Source organism: Hyla sarda, chromosome 6 (assembly GCF_029499605.1).
Source record: "Hyla sarda isolate aHylSar1 chromosome 6, aHylSar1.hap1, whole genome shotgun sequence".
In the NCBI taxonomy this organism is placed as follows: domain Eukaryota; kingdom Metazoa; phylum Chordata; class Amphibia; order Anura; family Hylidae; genus Hyla; species Hyla sarda.
Window position 1 is genome coordinate 247,898,868 of NC_079194.1, and position 20,666 is coordinate 247,919,533.

At 45.9% G+C, this 20,666-nt stretch overlaps 1 protein-coding gene across 1 annotated transcript in view; it reads left to right on the top strand.

Annotated features, from left to right (window-relative positions):
- LOC130276902 (mucin-2-like) overlaps positions 1 to 20,666 on the top strand; it is a 379,260-nt gene that overhangs the window by 155,405 nt on the left and 203,189 nt on the right. The gene's annotated exons all lie outside the window — the stretch shown is intronic.

The following is a 20,666-nucleotide window of genomic DNA, read 5'->3' on the forward strand; positions in this document are numbered from 1 at the left end:
CTTCTTGCACATGCATATCATTACCGCACTACGTGATAGGCTTCTTGCACATGTATATCATTACCGCACTATGTGATAGGCTTCTTGCTCATGCATATCATTACCGCACTACGTGATAGGCTTCTTGCACATGCATATCATTACCGCACTATGTGAACAGTCTCCTGCACATGCATATCATTACCGCACTACGTGATAGGCTTCTTGCACATGTATATCATTACCGCACTATGTGAACAGTCTCCTGCATATTTTATCATTTCCGCAGTATGTAAACAGTCTCCTGCATATTTTATCATTTCCGCACTATGTGAACAGCCTCCTGCACATATATATCATTATCACATTTTGTAGTTCTGTGCTGCGGGGAGGATCTATATGTGTCTCCGGTATACTGAGACTCGCACACCTTTACACTCAATCGGACTCACCGCTCCGCCCCACCCTGTGGCCTTATGCTTCACCCCCACAGCTGCCAATCTGGTCAGTCTAAGGCACGCTACACCAACAGCTGCGCTCACTTCCAACCTTTGTCTCTTAACTAACTTCCTCACAGTTTTCTTTTCATTTATTTTATATTTATACTTCTGTGTTTCCGGGCGGTGTGCCTCCAGCTGTTGTGGAGCTACGATTCTCAATTATAGGAATCATGCCGTAGGGTTCATGCTGTACACATCCTGGTACCCATGCACGTTGGTAGGATTCATGCCGGTAACATTTATACGCCACACGCTTATAGGGTTCGTTCGTTCTCTACGCGCTTGTAGTTTTATACCGTACACACGCTTTTAGGGTCATACTGTACACCCCCTTTGTAAGGTTTATACTGCACAACACGCTTGTAAGATTCATACAGTACACACTTGTAGAGTAGTGTTGAGCGGCATAGGCCATATTCGAATTCGCGAATATTCGCGAATATATGGACGAATATTCGTCATATATTCGCGAATATTCGCATATTCGTTATATTCTCGTTTTATTTTCGCGTATGCGAAAATACGCGTATGCGAAATTAACATATGTGAGAATTCGCATATGCGAAAATTAGCATATGCTAATTTTCGCATATGCGAATTTTCGCACGCCAGTCTCACACAGTAGTATTACAGCCTTCTTTACACCACACAAGCTGGAAGTAGAGAGGGGTGATCACTGTGATGTGTACTGTGAAGAAAAAAAATAAAAAAAATAACGAATATTCGTAATTACGAATATATAGCGCTATATTCGCGAAATTCGCGAATTCGCGAATATGCGATATTCGCGAATAATATTCGAATTGCGAATATTCGCGAGCAACACTATTGTAGAGTTTATGCCGTTTACTTGCCTACAGGTTTCATACTGTGCACTCGCTTGTAGGATTATATTGTACATTCACCCTTAGGGTTCATGCTGTACGCTTGCTTGTAGCATTCATACTGCACTCACGCTTGAGCATATTTGTGGGGTGCATGCTTGTAGCATTTACTCTATACACACGCTTGTACATACTTGTAGCATTATGCTGCGTACACACTTATAAGATTCATGCCGTACACAGTACACACTGGCAGGATATCCTGTACACACGCTTGTTGGATTCTTACTTACACGCGTTAGGATTATCCAGCACATTCGCCGGTAGCATTTATACGGTTCACTTGCTCGCATAATTCATAAAGTTCATGCGGTGCATACCAATGTAGCATCCATACTGTACACTTGCTCGTAGGTTTACGTGGTATACACGCTGGTACTCGCTTGCAGGGATCATACTACACACACTCTTGTAGGAGTCATGTTGTACACACTCATAGGATTCATACTTTGTACACGCTCATACGAGTCACACTGTACGCACGTTTATAGTATTACATGGCCCACGCTCGTAGGATTACTACTGAATATGCACTCATAAGGTTTGTGCTGCACACCCGCTCGCAGGACCTGTATCACGCGTGTTTGTAGGGTTATATTACTCGGGTGCACGAGGGAATCAGGCTGCGTGTGCACTCGTGGCATGTGTTCTGTACATGCACTTGCGCTATTTGTGAAGTTCGTACGCCCGCAGTTTTGTTTAGCGCACATGCTCATACAGCACATGGGGTGTGGCCCTGTACGCAGGTATGTGGTCATAATAGTTACTACTTGCCGGCATATTCTCTGCCATCAGGTCGTGGTTAGCTTCAGGCGTTCACTGGTGGTCTATACGCGTATATGGTTGGCCCGAGTATAGGTTCATCAAGTTGGTGGTATAGCCATGCATAGCGGTTCACGACAGTTTCACACGTAGTCGTTCTGCACGCATCTTTATATAGGCAGGGTGATACATAGCAGTTGTCGCTGCTGACACATATTCAGAACGACAATTACACGACGCACAGGCGGGGCTTACCCAGTAAACCGTTGCAGACGGGGTATGTCTCATTATCGTTGGTACTGACATGCCTTCTGAACGACACTGACATTACGCATAGGTGGTATTTACCTGTTAAGCCTGTCATGTTACAGAAAGGGTACGTCGCATAATTGTTATGACTGACACGTCACACATAGGTGATGTATACCCATCATGCCTGCTACGCCTGCAGGGAGTACGTTGCACGGTTGTTACTGACACGCCTTCAGAACAGCAATAACGCCACACATAGGTGATAAGATTTGTTTTATTATCCAAGTAATCACCTCATGAACCTGACACGTCTTCAGGTTGTATTTACTTGTGCCGTCGGTGCACCTCTTTTACGATATAGTCACGTTCTCAAAAAACGGAATTCACAATGTTTTGGGTTGTCATGGTACTTGTATAAACTTTCGCACTTACCACTGGGCACACACTTATCTAGACTCAGTTACGCATATAATTCTCATCCGACACGTCTTCGGATACTTTCCCTCTCTCCTGGTTTAAAGAGTTATTTATTGTTGTCCAAGTAATCACCTCATGAACCTGACACGCTTTCAGGTTGTGATTGCTTGCGTTGTCGATGCGCTCCTTTCTCTGTGTAGTCATGTCCCAAAAATGTACTCCATGGTGTTCTAGGTTGATATGGTACTCGTATAACGTTTTGCACTTGTCACCGGGCGCATACTCGTCTAGACCCGGTTACGCATACGATTCTCGTCCGAAACGTCTTCGGATACTTTCCCTCTGTTCTGGTTTAAAGTGTCGTACATTGTTCTCCAAGTAATCACCTCATGAACCTGACACGCTTTCAGGTTGTGATTGCTTGCGTTGTCGATGCGCTCCTTTCTCTGTGTAGTTATGTCCCAAAAATGTACTTCATGGTGTTCTAGGTTTATATGGTACTCGTATAACGTTTCGCACTTGTCACCGGGCGCATACTCGTTTAGACCCGGTTACGCATACGATTCTCGTCCGACACGTCTTCGGATACTTTCCCTCTGTTCTGGTTTAAAGTGTCGTACATTGTTCTCCAAGTAATCACCTCATGAACTTGACACGCTTTCAGGTTGTGATTGCTTGCGTTGTCGATGCGCTCCTTTCTCTGTGTAGTCATGTCCCAAAAATGTACTTCATGGTGTTCTAGGTTGATATGATACTCGTATAACGTTTCGCACTTGTCACCGGGCGCATACTCGTCTAGGCCCGGTTACGCATACGATTCTCGTCCAACACGTCTTCGGATACTTTCCCTCTGTCCTGGTTTAAAGAGTTGATTATTGTTGTCCAAGTAATCACCTCATGAACCTGACACGCTTTCAGGTTGTGATTGCTTGCGTTGTCGATGCGCTCCTTTCTCTGTGTAGTCATGTCCAAAAATGTACTTCATGGTGTTCTAGGTTGATATGGTACTCGTATAGCGTTTCGCACTTGTCACCGGGCGCATACTCGTCTAGGCCCGGTTACGCATACGATTCTCGTCCGACACGTCTTCGGATACTTTCCCTCTGTCCTGGTTTAAAGAGTTGTTTATTGTTGTCCAAGTAATCACCTCATGAACCTGACACGTTTTCAGGTTGTGATTGCTTGCGTTGTCTGTGCATTCCTTTCTCTGTGTAGTCTCGTTCCTAAAGATGCTCTTCAGGGTGTTCTAGGTTGTTAAGGTACTTGTATAACGTTTCGCACTTGTCACCGGGCACATACTTGTCTAGGTCCAGTCACGTATACAATTCTCATCCGTCACGTCTTCGGATACTCTCTCTCTGTCCTGGTGTTAGACGGTCAGCTATGTTATAGATAAATGAGCTTGGCTAGACGGTTAGTTTGGCTGTCCCTACTACATACATTTACTTTCACATGTGCTCACGTTGAAGGAGTCCAGAATATTGCAGCAGATGCCTTGTCCGCAAATACGCGAAAAATTTATGGTACGGCGTGGAACTCATTTTCCAAATCCAGATCCAAGCACGCCGAGGGCGACAAGATTTCAGTTCCCTTCCTATTAGCATATGTCGGGTTTTGCCATACCACACTGCATTTATCCCACAATACTATTAAGAGTTATCTAGCCGGTATCCAACACCATTTATCCTTGACCAATACCCGTAGTTACTCTATACTCTCTTCTCGCCTGGTGAAGTCCGCTCTGAAGGGCATCCTTGAGAAGGAAGTCCCTCGCAGCCCAGTCAGACAACCAATCTCAGGCAACATGTTCAGGCAGTTGTCCGACTTGTTAGACTCCACACCATTGGGTATTCGTGATAGCCTCACATTAAAAGCGGCCATGTACCTTGCCTGTTATGGGTTTCTCAGACCGGGTGAGTGTACTACTCGGACCATTAACGCGCCCTTTCCTAAGGTCAGTCAGCTGTCACATGTCTCTGATCATTTCCAGCTGTCCCTCAGTCAGACCAAGACCTCGTCTTCGGGTCAAACTGTGATTGTCCGGTTTTCCCCACCGTGCACAAATGGTGTCCTGTCACAGTCCTCCGTGAATTGTTGAATGCCTGTGTTAACCTATCAGCTGACGACCCTTTACTCCATTTCAGATCCAACCCGCTAACTACTTCTCAATTCATCAAACATTTACGCATTTCGGTCAGGTCGCTGGGAGGAGTCCCGACTTCATTATCCGGTCACTCCTTCCGTATTGGCGCAGCTACAGCCAATTCTAAGCACGGGGTCCCAACCCACGTAATCATGAAATTAGGATGTTGGAAATGCGGATGCTACATGCAGTATTTCCCTAACCCTCGCAAAGAAATGGCTAGCGCATTCCAGTCTCTTGTGTTGTAATCTGCAATAAACAAATGTTTGTTTAAATCCGGGTTTTGCCCTCTTTTCCAGGCATATTCTTTACGCCGCAGTTATGGCACACTTCAAACTGCTTAGTTGAGGTTGATAGGTTATTGGTTACAGTTGGTTGTTAGGTTAGTATTAGGGTTGTACGCATATCAGTCATGTAGCAACGACCACAAATGGAAAGGCCTGCGCAGCTGGCCTGAAATTGTGGGAGGAGCGGGATGACCATAAAACCCACGGCTCTCCCCCCCTTCAATGACGCTGTGGGTTCTTCGCTCCCACCCACCCCCCCTTCTTTTCATTTCATCACACTTACCACAGGGTATGCCCTCTTTTCCAGGCATATTCTTTACGCCGCAGTTATGGCACACTTCAAACTGCTTAGTTGAGGTTGATAGGTTATTGGTTACAGTTGGTTGTTAGGTTAGTATTAGGGTTGTACGCATATCAGTCATGTAGCAACGACCACAATTATAGGAAAGCATATAACATGGGTATTGACCCACAGAATAAAGCAAACATGTCATTTTTACCGGAAAGTGTACAGCTTATAAACAAAACCTTCCAAAATTTGCTAAATTGCGGTTTTCTTTTCAATTTTCCCACATAAATAATATTTGTTTGGTTGCGCAATTGGTGATGCAAAAAACAAGCCCTCAATGGATCTGTGGATGGAAATATAAAGGAGTTATGATTTTTAGAAGGCGAGGAGGAAAAAATGAAAATGCAAAAATAAAATTGGTCTGGTCCTTAAGAGGTTAAATAAAAATTAAGTTTCAATTGGTCTGGGACAGTTAGTTGCTTATACATGTTGTAACAGTAACAATTATATAGTTCTCATAAACAACTCGTCCTGAAAAAAAGAGTGATTTCTTGTATCCCATATATCTAGCAATTCAGATAAACATTCCACCTGCATAGTTAGTAAGAAATCTGCAATGTCATTTGCACAAGTGATGTCCTCCTGTCTGAGAGAGCCTGAAATGTACCACTCGCCCAAATGGAGTCTCTATTTGAATAGCCTCTATGAGGCTTTGGGTCTCCATGGGTCAATGGCAGATTCACTATTATTCTGGAGGGTCAGTCAGGCTGATCTTTGCCACTGCGCACAACTCTGCCTGCTGTTGCTACAGAGACCTGCTCCGGCTGGCTGAGTTTGCGACAAGAACTGCGAGCGTCTACAGTGTTAAGACACTGGCAGAGTGGAGATCGCAGCAGATATAGAAAACAAAGAAATAGATTGCGTCTTCATGGAGATAGCCCGCAGGTTTTTTGATTGCCAGGAAGCTTCCATATTCAGGATAGGTGATGGTAGTAAGGGGTGACAATACAGTCTTCTTGCCTGAAATGCGTTCAGTCCCTTTCCATATTTTATACATTGTTACTTTTAGGCCTGTGTGGGTCACAAGGGCCCTGTGACTCATCAGACTTTTATTTATATAATAAATTACAATTTAATAATTATCGAAGTTCATGTCCATTTTTACCTGAGTACCAATATATTTCTTAGTTAAAAAAAAAAAAAAACTATAATGTTAATATTCCCATACGGTGAGTTGTGTAAATGTAATTTATTTATTTTTTTAAACAGACCGCGGCACAAAAATTAGCCCTCATTTAGCCCTGTGTACAGAGCATTTTAAAAAGCTATAGAGGTTAGGATAGGACAATTTTAACCACTTTTAATACAAAAAATGTAATTCTTTCATTTTTTCATCTTTGCACTTTCATCTTTTGCTCCTCCCCTTCTAAAAATCCTAACGTTTACAATTTTCCACCTACAGACCCATATGAGGGCTTGTTTTTTGCGCCACCAATTTTACGTCACCACAAAATCTATGGCGGAACGCAAAACAACATTTTTGTGGGGCAAAATAAAAAAAATGCCATTTTGTAACTTTTGGGGGCTTTTAATTCCAAGCAGTACACTTTTTGGTAAAAAGGACACCTCATATTTATTCTAATAAATATACTATAGTTCTAGGCAGACGCACAATAGCCATTACTAGTAATGTTAAGTACTCATATTGCTAAAGATAATAATGCATATATCACTATCCTATATCAATATATAGAGGCCACTCTCAAAAATCACATAAAATACAGTTTTTATCTATATATATAAAACTCAATGGCCCGATTTACTAAGAGTGGAGTGATTATTCTGGAGTGATTTCAATATCACTCGTCTTTTTTTTCAGGCTTATTTACTATTCTGTCGCACATGTCTGTTATTTTTCTGTCGCACGTTTTTTTTTTTGCGTCGCAATTGTGTTACAACTAATTTCTTTAGCTCGAAGTTTGTGCGTGAGTCAAAATGGGTTAGACTTGTGTGTTTAAAAATGTTTCCGTGAATCAAAACTATAAATGTGTTATAATTTTTCAAACATTACAAGTAGAGATGAGCGAATCAAAGTTGACGAACCTGAATTTGTTAAGAATTTCATGAAAAATTCGATTTGCAACGAACACGAATATCGCCGCGATTCTATTGCACGAATCGCTTCATTAAACTCCATTTTACAGCGTTCCAGGCTATTGGAGACCTAAGATGGCGGATCCACATGTGAGTACATGGGGCAGGGGATTATGGGAGGGAGGGAAACAGCGGCGGGAATGAAGGTAGGCGGGCTGACCCTGAATCACATGTGAGATGCAGCCTATCAGTGTTCACTGACCCCTGTGATGTCACAGCCCATATATAATCGGCGTCCATCTTGCCTCTCTTCATTTCATCTATGCACTCAGATGGAGAGGACGGGACTGCGTGTATGTGAATAGCTCATACCACAGCGTTACACTGCAACTGCTACTCACATCAGCATTAGGGAAAGACAAGAGTGCAGAGTGCTTTGCTGTTACACTGAGAAGGATCATTGATAGCTAAACCTCCTATTCACGTTATTGAGCATTGCAGCAGAGAGGGGCAGATAGCTGTCAGCTGCCTCATACAGATCTCCAAGCTGCCTGAATTTTCTGAAGCATCTTATCTCCTCATTGTTCAGCCCAATCGAGTTTACTTTTATTTGCTCCACAAAACTTCTGCTGCTCAGAATTGTATGACAGAGTGCAATTCAGGGTTTAATCCCTGGATTTTTTTTTGTGGTGCTGCACTGTTGGGTCCTGCTGCTGTTCAGAAATACGTGATTGTTCAGTGGACTGTAGTGCATTTGCACCATTTTGTACCTGTTAATCTGTCAAGGGGCTGGCTACATACTGTGCAAGTCCAAAAAATACTATTCACCGGCTGTTTTTTTATTTTTAAACAGTTTTTTCTGCGTATAGTTACACATATATAACTGCCCTCATCAGTGCATACCGCATAGGTACATGCAAGTATTGTACCATTTATTACCTGTTAAGCTGTCAAGGTGCTCCATACCGTCAAAGTCCAAACAATAGTATCCACCGGCTGGTGTTTTACAAAAATACAGATTTTTTTTCTGCTAATAGTTAAGCATATTACTGCCCTCATCAGTGCATACCGCATAGGTACATCCAAGTATTGTACCATTTAGTACCTGTTAAGCTGTCAAGGTCCTCCATACCGTCAAAGTCCAAACAATAGTATCCACCGGCTGGTGTATTACAAAAATACAGATTTTTTTTCTGCTAATAGGCCCTCATCAGTGCACACCGCATAGGTACATCCAAGTATTGTACCATTTAGTACCTGTTATGCTGTCAAGGTGCTCCATACCGTCAAAGTCCAAACAATAGTATCCACCGGCTGGTGTTTTACAAAAATACAGAATTGTTTCTGCTAATAGACCCTCATAAGTGCATACCGCATAGGTACATCCAAGTATTGTACCATTTAGTAGCTGTCAAGGTGCTCCAAACCGTCAAAGTCCAAACAATAGTATCCACTGGCTGGTGTTTTACAAAAATACAGAGATTTTTCTGCTAATAGTTAGGCATATTACTGCCCTCATCAGTGCATACCGCATAGGTACATCCAAGTATTGTATCATCTAGTATCTGTTAATCTGTCAAGGGCCTACATACTGTTCAAGGACAGCCGTAAGTAATCACCTGCTGCTGTTCTAGACAAATACTGTTTAAAGAGTAGTGTAGCGTATTGTAATACCCTCATAAACGCACTAAGTATGTCAGGCAGAGAAGTGCCAGGACGTGCACAGAGGAGTGGCAGAGGCCTAAATACTTCAGGCAGAGTTGGCAGCAGACTTGGGGCGAGTGGCAGCAGTAGTCGCAGCGAGAGGCCTGAGGTCCTGTTATCAGCCAGCGGTCGAGTCTCCACCAGCAACCCATTTGCCGTTGTCGATTGGTTAACACGCTCATCCACATCATCACAAGTGACATCTGACACCCCCAGTCAACAGTCGGTGGGTTCATCAGACACAACCCTATGTTGGCATGGCCCGGGAGCAGTCTGTGTCCTCCCATTGCCTTTGTCCTATGCTGTTCCCTCTCCTAAAGAAGTATCTTATGCTGTGGGTTCAGCTCCACTATTTACTGAGGACAATCCAATATAGGACAGCCAAGAAGGGGAGGAGACATGCGCCGCTTGCTCCACTAGGCGGCGAAGGGGAGGAGACATGCGCCGCTTGCTCCACTAGGCGGCCAAGTAGTGATGCAGAGAGTGACGTGGGAGGCGGTGTTGCAAGTGTTCAGGGTCCTGAAGCAGACACTGTTGGGGAACCTGAGGAGGATATCAGTGATATGCACACAACTGTTGATAATGATGAAGCCGATTGCAATTGGGAGCTGGGTGCAGAAGGGGCTTCATCATTATCAGGAGAAGAGAGTTGCAGGTTGCCCTTGAGGCAGCAAGGCGGTAGCACGGTTTGCAGTCAGCGTGGTGGCAGTAGTGGAAATTCAGGAGCCAAACGTGCCTGGGGGAGACCACCTGCTCCGCGGCAGCCTACCTTTCCAGGGAGGTAGTGGAACAGGGGTTCCTGGAGACAGCGCCAGTAGCAGTCAATTAGTGCAGACTGCGGGTGGGAAAATCAGCTACTCGGGGAAGTTTTTCATAAGGCATCCGGAGGAGGTTCACGTATCCACATGCAAGATCTGTTGGCAGAAGGTGAAGCGTGGCCAGGGTCCCAATGTCGGCACCCCGGCCCTGCGTCAACACATGCTTCGCCACCATTAAACGGCCTGGGAGAACTGTGGCTCCCATGTAGTGGTCCAGCCTGCTGCATCACCCAGTGGCCATCCGCTCCCTCCTTAATCCAGCCAAGGCTCCACCACCTCAGCCGAAGGGAGCTATGTGTCAAACCCTCCTTCTGTCGCTCCTGCTTCTCCTGCTTTTAGTCAGCCATTCCGCCAACAATCCATCGGCGAAGCCATGTCCAAGAGACAACAGTATGCGCCCACTCATCCAACGGCGCAGAAGTTGAATGTGCTCCTGTCCAAGTTGCTGGTGTTGCAGTCCCTCCCTTTTCAAGTGGTGGACTCTGCACCTTTCAGAGAATTGATGGCTTGTGCCGAGTCGAGGTGGAGAGTCCCAAGCCGTCATTTCTTTGCGAAGAAGGCAGTACCAGCCCTGCATAAGTTTGTACAAGAGAAGGTGGGCCAGTCCTTGAGCCTGTCGGTGAGTTAAAAAGTGCACGGCAGCACCGACGTGTGGAGCTGTAACTACGGGCAGGGACAATACTTGTCTTTTACTGCTCACTGGGTAAATGTGGTTCCTGCACAGCCACAACAGCAACTTGGACAGGTCACACCGCTTCCTCCTCCATGCTCTCGCTCCCAGGCAGTTGGTCCTGTTACAGTGTGTGACGCCGCCTCCTCATGCTCCACCGTGTTCTCGGCCTCCGCTGCACATCCAAATCTCGGTGGCCATTCATCGTACCATGTGTGTAGGGCACGGCGGTGTGAAGCTGTTCTTCACATGGTTTGCCTTGGCGAACGGAGTCACACAGGGGAGGAACTGCTAAAATTCATTCGTAAACAAATCCGAGTATGGCTTACTCCACGAAATCTGGAAATGGGAACCATGGTGACAGACAACGGGAAGAACATCTTGTCCGCGCTGCGACAAGGAAGTGTGAAACATGCACCCTGCACAGCACATGTGTTGAATCTGTTTGTCAAGCACTTCCTCAAGTCTTCACCCCATTTGCAAAACATCCTGAAAATGGCAAGGAAACTGTGCATGCACTTCAGCCACTTGTACACCGCCAAGCACACCTTCCTTGAGCTGCAGCGTCAGAACGGTATCCCACAACATAGTCTTATTTGTGACGTTGCCACGCGTTGGAATTCCACCCTCCATATGTTGGACAGACTATACGAACAAAGAAAAGCCATGACCGATTTCTTGATGATCCAAGCAGATAGGAGTACTCCCCTGTGTAACTTCAATGTGAACCAGTGGCAGCTCATACGTGACACCTGCCTTTTGCTTAGGCCCTTTGAGGAAGCCTGGATTACGCCATGAACGACGTAATTCCACTCCTACATTTCCTACAACAAATGATTGAAACCATGGCTGGTCACGGCAATGGAGACGTTGCGCCTACATCTCAAGGGTACATGAGCCTTGTGGGGGCTGAACTGGAGGAGGAGGATGATGAAGGGCAGAGCGGAGCACAGTTTAGGTTGGATGAGATGGCCGGTGTTTCTAGTCTTCGGACAGGAGAGGAGGAGCAGGAGCAGCCAGAGGAGCTGGAGGGTTATGAGGAAGTTGAGACAGAGGACCCAGACACACCGTGGCAGTATGCAGTGGAGATGGAGGCAGGTAGTCCCTCCGAGTGACTGGCGCAAATGGCACGATGCATGCTCAGTTGCTTGCGTAGTGACCCCTGAATTGTCAAAATTCGCCACGGGATGACTTCTGGATCTCCACCTTATTAGACCCTCGCTACCGTCCCAAAATGGGGGCCTTTTTTACACCCACTTGAGAGGGAGGACAAACTGACCTACTACAGAGAGATTCTACGCAGTCAGTTGACTGATGCATATCGGCCACATGGTCCATCCACTCCCATGTCTGACTTGGGGGGGCCCTCTGCGCTCACCTTCCACTGCAATGGCTGCTGGGGAGGGGTGGGAGGAGCAGTACCAGCTCAATCAGCAGCAGCCTGAGTCTACAGTCGCTGATGAGTAGCTTTCTTCACCCGCATAGTGAAGCAACTCATCAGCAGCAGGTAGACATGGAGCAGGACTTGAACCAGCAGGTGGTGGCATACCTTGACATGGCCATGCCAACAACCATTGAAGATCCGCTGGATTTCTGGGCAGCCAAACTTGATTTATGGCCACAACTAGCAGAGTTTGCCATGGAAAAGCTGTCCTGCCCGGCCAGTAGTGTGCCATCAGAGCGGGTGTTTAGTGCGGCCAGGGCCATAGTCACCCCAAGGCAAACTCGTCTGTCCACTAAAAATGTGGAGAGACTGACGTTTGTCAAGATGAATCAGGGATGGATCAGCCAGGATTTCCAGCCACCAATGCCAGATGCCTCAGAGTAGATTGACCAAGCTGCTACACCAACATTTCCCAATTATGGTTGGTTATGAAACCCTCTTGGGTTATCAATTAGGGTTATGGAACCCTCTTTGGCACTGCGATTGCCTGCTCCTGGCTCATCCTGTGTCTTTCAGGAACTACTTGCCTCACTGATGCTTCTGGCCTTGGGCCTTTAATTTTGGATGTTTAGCAGTAGCTAAATATATGCTTAATGCAAATGTCAACATTGATCTTTAAATGTAAGGGATTATGAAACCCTCTTGGGTACTGCGAATGACTGCTCCTGACTCATTCAGTGTATTTCGGGAACAACTTGCCTCCCTGATGCCTCAGGCCTTGGGCCTTCAATTTTTGGATGTTTAGCAGTAGCTAAATACATGCTTAATGCAAATTTCAACATTGACTTTTAAATGTAAGGGGATGGTTATGAAACCCTCTTGGGTACTGCTCCTGACTGCTCCTGACTCATTCTGTGTCTTTCGGGAACTACTTGCCTCCCTGATGCCTCAGGCCTTGGGCCTTCAATTTTTGGATGTTTTGCAGTAGCTAAATACATGCTTAATGCAAATGTAAACATTGATCTTTAAATGTAAGGGGTTGGTTATGAAACCCTCTTGGGTACTGCGAATGACTGCTCCTGACTCATTCTGTGTCTTTCAGGAAATAATTGCCTTCCTGATGCCTCAGGCCTTGGGCCTTACATTTTTGGAAGTTTAGCAGTAGCTAATACATGTTTAATGCTAATTTCAACAATAATCTTTAAATTCTCGGCGCTCTGCTAGGGCCTTCTCCCACCCCACCGGGGCTGATCCGAGGTCCTCGCTAAACCATCCAATCGGTAGTAGAGACATTTGGTGTGTACAAAGGGCAGGGACTTAATGAACCCGAGCTTATGACCGGCTCTTAGTTGTGATTCTTCTTTCCTGGCAAATAATTGCAATCCCTGATCCCTATCGCGAAGGGGGTTCAGCAGGTTACCCGCACCTGTCGGTGAAAGATAGACACACGCTGGTCCTTTCAGTGTAGCGCACGTGCAGCCTCGGACATCTGAGGACATAACACACCTGTTATTGCTCGATCTCGCGAGTGATTGTGCAATGTAAGGGGTTATTAAAGCCTCTTGGGTACTGCTGATGCCTACTCCAGACTGCTCCTGTGTCTTTCAGGAAGTACTTGACTTCCTGATGCTTCTGGGCTTGGGCCTTTAATTTTAGGATTTTTGAAATACATACATACATGCTTAATTAAAATTTCAACATTTATGGTGCAATGTATAGGGTTATTAAACACTCTTGGGTAGTGTTTTTTTCAAATTTTCTGCTAATTATCACTAATAAACTTAAATTTTCCACAATAATAACCATTACACCATTGAACGATTGTTGTGTTGTGATTTTTTAAGTAAAATTTTCAAAAAAAAATACGCAGAGGGATGAACTCTGCTTCTTTATTTAATAAAAAAACTCTTTTATAGAAGAATGTCTTTTGGTGGTCCACCGTCCTGCATTATAGAGTCTTCTGGACTCTTGGATATGCGCTTGTTCTTAAACAAAGGTACAAAAACCAAAAATGGCCGGTCAGGGCTATGGAGACGTTGCGCCTACATGTTACGGCAACATGAGCCCTGTGAGTGCTTGTGAGATTAGGTCCTCTGTACCCGCACGGCTGGGTCCAGGACACAAATTTTGATTTAAATTTCAAATAAAAAAATCACACATTTCAATGGTCTCCTCATGCTGCAGCCAACTCCAGGCTGTGTCATTTTGGTAATATATAGAGAGCACTGGCTGTCCTAAATTTTCGTAAAAATTTTTCTTCAAAAATGTTTGTCTTTTGTATTAGGGATTGTGAAACTTTGGTGCGTACTCATGCATCAGCCAACTCCAGCCTGTGTCATTCAGGCAATATATGGTTTACTGATGGCGCTGCTGGGCCTGGGTCTGGGAATTTCAAATTTTCTCATAGGTAGCACCCGCTATCCATAAGTCTTCTTCATAAATTTCTACAATTGTTGTGTTTTTTTTTAAGGGATTGTGAAGCCCTAGTGTGTACTCATGCATCAGCCAACTCCAGGGTGTGTCATTCATGCAACATATAGGTAGCACCCGCTGTCCTAAATATTATAAAAATTATTTTAAAAATAGTTATTTTTTCTTTGGGATTCTGAAGCCCTGGTGTGTACTTAATGCTGCTTCCTGCTACACTCTGTCAGCCCGTTGGTCCTGTGACAGTGTGCTACTCCGCCTCCACATCCTCCTCTGTGTATTAAGCCTCCACTGCCCGGACAAGTCTCAGTGGCCCTTCCATGTGTGCTGTTCACGGCGGTGTCACGCTGTTCTTCACATGGTTTGCCTTGGCGAGAAGTCGTGGAAACAATGGCCGGTCAGGGCAATGGAGATGTTTCGCCTAAATCTCACAGCCACATGAGCACTGTGGGGGCTTGTTGGATTTGGTCCTTCATACCCACACGCTGGGGTCCAGGACATGCAAAGGTTGTTTTAAATTTCAAATAAAAAAATGATGGGCCTGGGTCTGTTAATTTAAAATGTTCTCATGGGTAGCACCCGCTATCCAAAATCTTTTTCAAAAATTTCTAAAATTGTGGTGTTTTTTGGAGGGATTGTGAAGCCCTGGTGTGTACTCGTGCATCAGCCAACTCCAGACTGTGTCATTCAGGCAATATATGGGTTGCAGATGCCGCTGTGGGGCCTGGGTCTGGTAATTTCAAAATTTCTCATAGGTAGCACCCGCTAGCCAAAATCTTTTTCAAAAATTTCTAAAATTGTGGTGTTTTTTTGGGAGGGATTGTGAAGCCCTGGTGTGTACTCGTGCATCAGCCAACTCCAGGCTGTTTCATTCAGGCAATATATGGGTTGCTGATGCCGCTGTGGGGCCTGGGTCTGGTAATTTCAAATTTTCTCATAGGTAGCACCCGCTATCCAAAATCTTCGGTTTAAATTTCTTAATTCATCTTTTAATCTTAGGGATTGTGAAGGCCTAGTGCCTACTAATGCTGCTGGCAACTCCGGGCTGTGCCATTCATCCACTATATGGTCTCCTCATGCTGCCAACACCTCCATTCTGTGTCATTGAGCCACTATATGGTGTCCTCATGCCTCAGCCTCATCCAAGCTGTGTCATTCAGCCACTATATGGTGTCCTCATGCTGCCAACACCTCCACACTGTGTCATTCAGCCACTATATGGTGTCCTCATGCTGCCAACACCTCCATTCTGTGTCATTCAGCCACTATATGGTGTCCTCATGCTGCCAACACCTCCACACTGTGCCATTCAGCCACTATATGGTGTCCTCATGCTGCCAACACCTCCATTCTGTGTCATTGAGCCACTATATGGTCTCCTGGCACTGATGCCACCACCAGGCTCTGTCATTGTGCTGCTGTTCGGCAGTGATTCTAAAAGCGATGCCGGTAATCTGCATGTTATTCTGAATGACAGTATTATTTCACTAACCCAGCACACTCCATATGCGTTTTAGAATACAGCAAAGTGTTCTATACCCCTATAGAGGCTGTATGTAGGCTAGAAATAGTCTTTTTTAATATAGATGCGCCGCGAAAAAATTTGGATCGAAACAAACTTTTCCGCAAAATTCGGCGAATTGGACGAATCAAATTTTTGAAAAGTTCGCTCATCTCTAATTACAACAATTATCCTTGTTTATCAGCTTGGGTGTTAAATTGATTTAAACTTAATATTGCAAATGTATTAAAAAGAAAAAAAAATATAAACATTAACTATCACAAAAGCATTCAATATTTTATTCCAAAAGTGTTGAACTGTACAAAATGCTTTCAGGTTATAAAACAAGGAGCGCATAGACGTAATTTGTGTAGACGTTACTCGTCTGGGGTAAGAGGAAATATGTTAAGACAACATCACACAAATCAAGAACAACATATTTCAAATGCAAATATATTTATTAAAGTACAACATTAAATTCGTGTAGCAACTGGTACGGGCCAGTAGTATTTACATTTACATAGAAAGATAGTATAAATGGGATCATGGATGAACAGGGGAAGACTGGTATGTCCCTATCTAATGGCCCTGCCTAGCGATACTGCAGGTCCCCTGTCCTTATGACCTGGGCCTACACTGGAACCTCCTAGTGACCCTAGGCTACATAGGGGACAATCAAATAGTAGTACTGTTTCGCCAAGGGGCAGTCGAGCATGGCCATTAGCCCATATGATCCATTGGACAGTGTACTATACAAGAATAGACATACATGTGGTAAAATACAGTACAATATCTAGACCCGAGGGTTGTATCCAGGGGTATAAAGTAGTATTCACTTTACAGACCCACAGTTATATGTGTTGCATAATTAGAGGTACAAGTATGCATTTGACGGGGATAGCATTAATCCAACGCATTTCGCTAATCCATGTGGCTACAGATAGCTCACCAGGGATTATAGTTAGAGAATACTGTAAACATAGGGTCATGAGAGACCACACAAAAGGTAGCAATGCATCATCACATGTAAATGAAGAAATGTACAGTAGATATACTTATATGATAATATATTGAAAGTGACACACTGATCTGGACAGCTGCGTGCAGGTGACAATCTTAAGTCCGGGTGCTTGATGACACCTGTTTATGTGATTAGAGGAGTCTCCACTCTGACGTAGAATAAGTAGAATGGGTCTTTTGCATAGGTGTGCCCGGTTGACAAGGTTAGATGTAGAGGAGGATCGTCATTCCGGAGCAACAAAGTCTGATTGTGGGATCGAACAGATGCGTGATACAATCCGGTCTGAGGGCCCCAAGAGGGGAGCTTGGGAGGGAGGATGATGTCCAAATTATGTACTCCGAGAGTTATGTAAAGGATCGGATGGAGGAATCGGGAGGGGTGAGTCCTGGTCCCTTGGCGTCCGGGTCGAGCGGCTGTCCGTGCGTCAGTGAGTCATTGAGCGACTATATGGTGTCCTCATGCTTCAGCCTCATCCAAGCTGTGTCATTCAGCCACTATATGGTGTCCTCATGCTGCCAACACCTCAACGCTTTGCCATTCAGCCACTATATGGTCTCCTCATGCTGCCAACACCTCCACGCTGTGTCATTCAGTCACTATATGGTCTCCTGACACTGGTGCCACCACCAGGCTCTGTCATTGTGCTGCTGTGCGGCAGTGATTCTAAAAGCGATGCCGGTAATCTGCATGTTATTCTGAATAACAGTATTATTTCACTAACCCAACACACTCCATATGCGTTTTAGAACACAGCAAAGGGTTCTATATCCCTATAGAGGCTGTATGTAGGCTAGAAATAGCCTTTTTTAATATAGATGCGCCGCGAAAAAATTCGGATCGAAACAAACTTTTCCGCAAAATTTGGCTATTCGGCAGAATCGAATCTTTGAAAAGTTCGCTCATCTCTAATTACAACAATTATCCTTGTTTATCAGCTTGGGTGTTAAATTGATTTAAACTTAATATTGCAAATGTATTAAAAAGAAAAAAAATATATAAACATTAACTATCACAAAAGCATTCAATATTTTATTCATAAAGTGTTGAACTGTACAAAATGCTTTCAGGTTATAAAACAAGTTACTTTCACAAAAAAAACACAATGCCAAAAATCCCTTGTTAGAAAATCACTCCATTTTTGGAATTTCACTCGGCCTCTTGGCTGTCGGTTATTGTGTGAGGCAAACTCGCTTTTCTCGAGTGATTTTGGAAGTACTCCGAGTCGGCAAAACGCCCATTTTTGCATAAAACACGCCCATTTCAGAGTAAAAAAAAACACTCAGAGTGTTTTCTAAAGTGTCGGTGTCACGCCGAGCGCTCCGGGTGCCACTACCTTCCCGGAGCGCTCACGGCGTCCCTCTGGCTGCAGCGCTCCGGTCGGCATTGCTGACCGCGAGCGCTGTTCTCTGGTCCCCGTAGGGGACGTGATCCGAGGCACGGCTCATGTCCGCCCTCGGATTGCGCCCCGTCTCTCTCACCTCTCGCTCCCGTCTGCTTCCTCCCGGCACGCGCGGTCCCGATCCCTAGGGCGCGCCCGCACCGACTTGCTTAAATTTAAAAGGCCAGTGCACCACTAATTGGTGCCTGGACCAATCACGCCCTAATGTATAAAAACCCACTTCCCCTTCCTCTCCTCGCCGGATCTTGTTGCCTTGTGCCCTGAGAAAGCGTTTTACTGTGTCCCAAGCCTGTGTACCTAGACCTTCTGCTGTTGCCCCTGACTACGAACCTCGCTGCCTGCCCTGACCTTCTGCTACGTCTGACCGCGCCTCTGTCTAGTCCTTGTGTACCGCGCCAGTCTCAGCTGCCAGAGAGGTCGAGTCGCTACTGGGGAACACGACCTGGTAGTTACTGCCGCAGCAAGTCCATCCTGCTTTGCGGCGGGCTCTGGTGAACACCAGTAACTGCTTAGAACCGATTCCCCAGTACGGCCCGCGTCATCGCCTCTCTGGTACAGGGGATCCACCTCTAGTGTCATCTCCAGCCGCTAGCCCGGATCCTGGCAGTAGATCCGGCCATGGATCCCGCTGAGGTACCGCTGCCAAGCCTCGCTGATCTCACCTCCGTGGTTGCCCAGCAGTCCCAGCAAATTGCTCAACAAGGACAACAGCTGTTGCAGTTGACCGCCATGATTCAACAGCTCCTGCCTCCACAGCCTCAACCGCCAGCTCCAGCATCTCCTCCTCTCCGAGCTGCTGCTTCTTCCACTAGAGTCCGCCTGTCTCTCCAAGACAAGTTTGACGGGGACTCTAAAAATTGCCGGGGATTCCTGTCTCAATGCTCCCTGCACTTGGAGATGTTGTCTGACCAATTCCCCACTGAACGGTCTAAGGTGGCATTCGTCGTCGGTCTACTTTCCGGGAAGGCCTTGGCCTGGGCCACGCCGCTTTGGGACCGCAACGATCCTGCCACTGCCTCAGTCCAGTCCTTCTTTTCAGAAGTCCGCAGTGTCTTTGAGGAACCTGCCCGTGCCTCATCCGCAGAAACTGCTTTACTGAACCTTGTCCAAGGAGACTCAACCGTGGGCGAATATGCCATACAATTCCGGACTTTGGCCGCTGAGTTGGCCTGGAACAATGAAGTTCTCTGCGCGACCTTTAAAAAAGGTTTATCCAGCCATATCAAGGATTGTCTGGCCGCACGAGAGATACCCTCCTCCCTGACTGAACTAATCCACCTGGCTACCCGCATTGATATGCGCTACATTGAGAGACGTCAGGAGCTCCGCCAGGAGAAAGTTCTCGTTCGCACCAGGCGATACCCACGCCTGGCCCCTCTCTTCCAGCATCCTTTGCAGCCTGTTACTGTGCCTCCCGCTGAGGAGGCCATGCAAGTGGACCGGTCTCGCCTGACCCAGCAAGAGAGGACTCGCCGGAGGAATGGGAACTTATGCCTATACTGTGCGAGCTCTGAACATTTCCTAAAGGACTGTCCCATTCGTCCTCAGCGTCAGGGAAATGCTCGCACCTAGTGATCGTGGGAGAGGCGTCACTGGGTGTAAATTCTTCCTCTCCACGCCTGACTATTCCAGTGCGGATTTCTCCAGTTGATAAAACCTCCTTCTCTGCGGAGGCATTCTTGGACTCTGGTTCAACTGGAAATTTCATAAAAGCCTCCTTCATTAACCGGTTTAACATCCCTGTTATCCATCTAGTCAAGCCCTTCTACATTTCCTCAGTTAACGGAGAACACCTGAAATCTACCGTGCGTTACCGCACGGCCCCCGTACGCATGACCGTGGGGGTTCTCCATCAAGAAAGGATTGAGTTCTTTGTCCTGTCTAATTGCACCTCAGACATCCTCCTTGGCTTACCCTGGCTCCAGCGGCATTCTCCTACCCTCGACTGGACCACGGGGGACATAAAATCCTGGGGTTCTCCCTGCCACTCTCGCTGCCTTCAGTCGCTTCCCACCAGCCAAGTCTCTGTTGCTTCTCCTTTGCTCGGTCTTCCAAAGGCCTATCAAGACTTTTCTGACGTCTTTTGCAAAAAACAGGCAGAGGTCCTACCACCACATAGGCCCTACGACTGGCCT